Consider the following 5,502-nt stretch of genomic DNA (forward strand, 5'->3'; position numbering starts at 1 on the left):
TATGTAAACCTGTGGTTACACATCCATTGGTGCCCACGAGCTTGACATCCAAAAAATCAAAATAGTAACCACCTGTAAATTGCCTGTAAATTTCAAATTTAGATTATTGTCATTCAGATAAGAAAGCCATGTGTCTAGATTGGCAGACTCATCTGAACTGACAAATAACAAATCGTCAATGTAACGACAGTAAGAAAAACAGCGTCGTTACGACGGGGGCTATCACATCCAAAGATGCGGGACCTCTCCCACCATCCCATATAAAGGTTGGCTAGGGAGGGTAAAAATGTGGCTCCCATGGAGGCTCCGCATCTTTGGAGGTAATAGCCCCCATCAAACAAAGAAATTGTGGGTAAGAAGATACTCTAAAGCTTGCACTATGAACTCCTGTAAAGATAATGAGAATAATGAGTGACGGCCTGGAGACCTAGATGGTGTGGTATGCTTGAGTAAAGGCTGGTAACATCGCAGCTGACCCATCTGTATTTTTCATCCCATAAAAAAACATCAAACTTGGACAGTAATTGCTTTGTGTCTTGTAAAAAGCCTGGAAGCTCTACAACCACATGTGATACCATTTACTGATCCACTTTGGGAGTTCCCTCTACCTAATTGGTTTAGACTTACGAGTGGTCAGTACTGGCCACATGTGCTTTGTTGGGATCACATATATTTGAAGTATGTTTCATTTGCATGTTAGCCATGATTAAGCACTGACCGCAGTGTGAAACACGTAGGCTGCTATCTCCACTGTTTTGCTGTACTTTGTAGTGCATTTGCCATCCCTACTGAGCAGCACTCAGCCTGACTTGATTTTGTTCCGTGAATGAGTTGGGAAGTCACCATACTGCTGCTGGAACACATGAGGGCTGTTTCCTGGCACCAAGTGAAATGTAGGTGCATCGCTTTGCTTCAATAAACCAGAAGTCTATGCCTTCTTCCTTGGAGTATTGGATGTTTTGGATGCTCACATCCGAGGAGAGATTGCTCCCTGCAGCTGGGAGGTTGAGGGTATGAACATGTAGCCTGCAGCCACAGATGAGTATGAAGGTTTTTTTTTGTTTTTTTTTCTTTAAATCCCACATTTCTCCTATAAGCAGCTAGAAACTTGCCAGAAGAGTCTTAAAGCAAAAATTATTAAAGCGTGGATATCATGCGCATATTCTACCCATGTTCTGCAAATAAGTTGGATCACATGCCAGGAACTACAGCTCCTTCTGTACTTTGATTGTTCCAGATGCAAGCGCTGCAGGTCTCAGACTCCAGTGTTACAGTCACGTCTCTGCCGCCTCTCCTCATTACCATACACAAACCACATGGTTCAGTTTTGTGAATGGTGTGCCGGCTTCCCTCTCCTTCATGCAACAGTAGCATTGGGGTCTATGAGACCAGCAGTGCTTACATCTAGAATCAGCCAGGAAGTAGAGTGGGAGTTGTACTTCCCCCAGAATGTAAACTAAAAAAAAGAAGGCATACGTGTGTTTTTTTTTTTTACTTTAATGCATTCTCCATAGGCTCCGTCAATCAAATCCTGTAAGGAGAGAGAATGGGGCGGGGCCTGAGCAGCAGTGTGTCTATGGACCCAAAAAGCCCAGCTCAGCCTTCACAAGTGCCCCCATAGCACACGGCTTGCTATGGAAGGGTGCACTCAGAAGATAAGGAGTGGACATCGCAGGTGGGGAACCCCAGAAGAGGAGGTAAGGGGCTTCTGTGTGCAATATCATTGCCTAGAGCAGGCAAGTATGTTTATTATTTTAGGAAAAACAATTATACCTTTATAACCACTTTAAGAAGGATCTCAGAACGAGGCATGCTGCATCTAGAAAATACATAAATGCTGGCAGAAGAAAGAATTGCAGGTGACCTATAGGGTAAACTGTCAGCCCAGCTCCTGGCAAGCTTTACACACTCATTCTTTAAACACTCAAGGCCCCTGGTGGCTCAGTGACAAGTCTTTATCAAAAGGACAAGGTGTAACACATTAGAGAGAATATTACTTACACCCACAAAAGCTTTACAATTTCTATAGCATTGAAGTGTTACCAAACCCAGGATCCTGCATTCACTATATCTGGTCTCCCACAGTACACACAATATGGAAATGCAAGTTTTAGTAAATGTAAGCTGCTAAATACCCTTTCTCATCAGCAGTATATAGCAGTCTTGTGACTTCTATCAGTGTCTGGTTAAAGCTTGTTAGTGGAGTTTTCATTCTCCTCTGCCTGACCTACAAGACTGCAGGCCCCTGAACCTCTGTCTGGACAGTGCAGATTGGCCCTGTGCTGATCACATGCACGCTCCAAAAAAAAAAAAAAAAAAGACTCTTCAGCAATACACACCAAACTGAGCATGTGCAGCATGTCCCCTAGCCTAGTACTATCCAGAAATGGATTGGGGACTCTAGAAGGGGATTGTCAGAGGAGATGGGATCAAACAGCCTTTTTACACAATGCAGAGGGTTAAAGTGGATGTAAACCCTTACAGACCACTTTAACCTACAGGTCAGCCTAGGTTAAGGCTTACCTGTAGGTGCAACAAATATCTCATAAACCTACACGGTTTAGGAGATATTTGCAAAAGAAAGGCACCGATGTCTATGGCGCATACGGCGTAGATGGCGCAGGCGCACTGAGCGTGTCGTTACTAACGGCGGTCATGCCGTTGGTGGCGGCGCATGCGCGGGAGTGACATCATCGCGGCTCCGGCCAGTCACAGTGCTGGAGCTGCGATATGCGGAAGTGACTCGTGGAGAGATGGTGCCAACAGGGGAGGTGACAGAGTGGGGGTTTCGATCTCAGGTAAGTACTTCATGATGAGCTAGTATGCTATGCATACTAGCTCATTGTGCCTTCACCTTGCAGGGTGTTTAAAAAAAAAAAGAAAAAAAAAAAAAGAAGAGGGTTTGCTTCCTCTTTAACACCTTAGGTTCCACAGCGAGTATATCAAGCATGCATTACTGCATATACATACTGATTTTACTGTTGTGGGTTTAATAACACTTTAAATCACTGCAGTAGCAGCAGCCAACATCCCTTATATATTGTAAGGCTACTTTCAAACTAAGGCACTTTACTGGCGCTATAGAAGAAAAATTGGCCGTGGTGCACAACCTGTTCAGGAACTCCCCAAAAAATGTGCCAGTGGTATCACTGACCCTGAAAATGGGCTATATCAACCAATTTCTAATAATGCTTTGTGACAAATTGTAGCAGGTTAGCCACCCTGTTCATAAATTGTGTTGGTCTTTATCAGAAAAAAAAAAAAAAAAAGGGGGAGCTGCTTCAGAATGAAATACAGAAATAAGAAGGATCATAGATTGTGAAAAAGTTCACCAAGTAAATACCAACATACATGAATCATTAGAATAATGAATGAATATGAACAAAACCCTAAGGTGTGTCTAACTCTAGACAATTAGGAATTAAATGGGACTAAAATTAGGCTGCCTCCTCTATTCAGAGCTGAGAACCTGACCACTGCAAAAGAAGAGGGATGATAGAGGAGTGCCAGACAGCCATATAGTGTAAAAAATTTGGAAAAAATATGTAATCAAAAAGTATTACACTTACAAAACGCTCAGAGGATCTAGACTTGTCTCGAAGAAAGCTGGCTTGCTTGGGATGGATCATGAGTGAGGATGCCAGACCACGAGGGGCAACCTCAACTACCGTTGCAAGGACCACTGAAGCCAAAGGGAGAGCCACTTCAGCCGCTGCTGTAGACATTGCTGCTTGATTTGTCAAAGCAATTGTGCGATACACATTTCAGGAGCAGATATGACCCCTTTCTCAGTTACTCAGTGAGACAGAGGAAGAGGGCATGTTAGCCCCTGAAACACATATCCCACACTTCCTTGTGCCTTTGAAAAAAAAATAAAAATCAAAACAGCAGTGTCTACAATGGGAGTTCCTGGGGCTCTCCCTTTGGCTGCAGCGAGAGGCTCCCAGTGGCTTCAGCAGTCCTTGTAGCAGTGGTTCCCCCTCTCAGTCTGGCATCCTTGCTTGTACGGTCAAGCCTCCATCCATCCCAGACTTGTAAACCAGCTTCTCTGAGACATACCTAGACCTTCTGAGCGTTTGTGTGTGTGTATTACTTCCAAATAAACAAATTTACTACACTATGCAGCTGTCTGGCGCTCTTCTTTTACATACAAAATATGTCTGCTCTCCTTTTATACTGCAGTAAATATATCCTTAAGGTGTATTGTACAGCCACTTTTTATTTTAGCTGTGGATAGAATGAGGAAGTGTTGGACCCCCTGTCAAGTTTTTACTGCTATTCAGAGTTCTCTTGGAGAGATTTCCCCTCACTTCCAGCCTGTTGACGTTTTACCAAGCAAGAAGAGAATGCTCAACAGTAACCGAGATAAAATAAAATTGCTCTTGTAATTAAAGTAATGGAAGGACTGACCCGGTGTCAGATTTCTATTTTTTGTTGGTGTCCTGGTTGTAGATGTTCCCTCATTTACTGTCTGATAAAACAGTTGTCAGCAGAACAAGAAATTGGAGTAGATCTATCTAATTGGGCTTGGATATTAGTAAAAATCCCACAGGAGCTCTAATCTGTTCCGGCTCTATACAAAACTATATTACATTTTTTTGGCTGGGGATACACTTAGGGCTGGTTCATACCACAATTTCTGTTTTCGTGATGTGTTTTTGACGCACTTTCAATGTGTTCCAGTGAGTTGTTTTTTTTTTGACACTTGAAAACCATCTTAATTCAGGACAATGTGCATTCTAATGTGTTTAGCTACATTCCAGATGAAAAAAAAATGGACTAAAGCAAGAAAAATATAGTCAGGGTGGGTGTAAATTGGGCCTTCATCCCCAAATATTGAAATTGACAACAGGAAAGGAACAGAATTTTAAAGGCCCAGATTAATACTTGACACATTGTAGAAAATACTAAAGATTAAAATCAAATTCATTTTACGCTTTAGTATTTTCTATGATTTGTGAATAAGTATTGATCTGGGCCTTTCAAATACCGTTAGGGGGGTTCCATTCCTGTTGCAGCAGATTCTACTTTTAACAACTGCACTGGAAATGACCACACTGGTGTGAACTAGGACCATTGAAATACATGGAAAACACTGTGCGTGGGTTTTTGATGCAGTTAAAAAATGGACTGGAATACATCAGGTGTGAATTATTTCTTTAGGACCGGTTCACACCATAAACCACGCAGGAAGGCACTGTGCCTTCCTGTGCGATTTACATGCGATCCAGGTGCAGTGCAATTTCAGCCCATTCATTTAAATAGGCTGCAACCAAGCTGAACCACAGCATAAGTAGTGCATGCACTACTTTTAAAGACACAGAGCAAGCAGATCGATTGCTACTTCCATACCATGTGATCCGATGCAGGTAAACGCACTGCATTTGCGACCTGCATTTGGAGTGTCGTTAGCATTGTACAGATCACAAGCGCATTGTGCTTTTGAATTATTTTATAGTTCAAAATACGATTCCTTTAACTGAAACAGAAACAGTTGTGGTA

General features: G+C 42.5%; 1 protein-coding gene across 3 annotated transcripts in view; it reads right to left on the reverse strand.

Annotated features, from left to right (window-relative positions):
• Positions 1-5,500: 5,500 nt before the first annotated feature.
• B3GNT7 (UDP-GlcNAc:betaGal beta-1,3-N-acetylglucosaminyltransferase 7) overlaps positions 5,501-5,502 on the reverse strand; it is a 57,229-nt gene continuing 57,227 nt past the window's right edge. For all 3 annotated transcript variants that reach the window (XM_040349705.1, XM_040349706.1, XM_040349707.1), the window contains exon 3: positions 5,501-5,502. This exon is cut by the window's right edge and continues 1,864 nt beyond it. The gene's annotated coding sequence lies outside the window, so the exon portion shown is untranslated.

Source organism: Rana temporaria, chromosome 4 (genome assembly GCF_905171775.1).
Source record: "Rana temporaria chromosome 4, aRanTem1.1, whole genome shotgun sequence".
Lineage (NCBI taxonomy): Eukaryota > Metazoa > Chordata > Amphibia > Anura > Ranidae > Rana > Rana temporaria.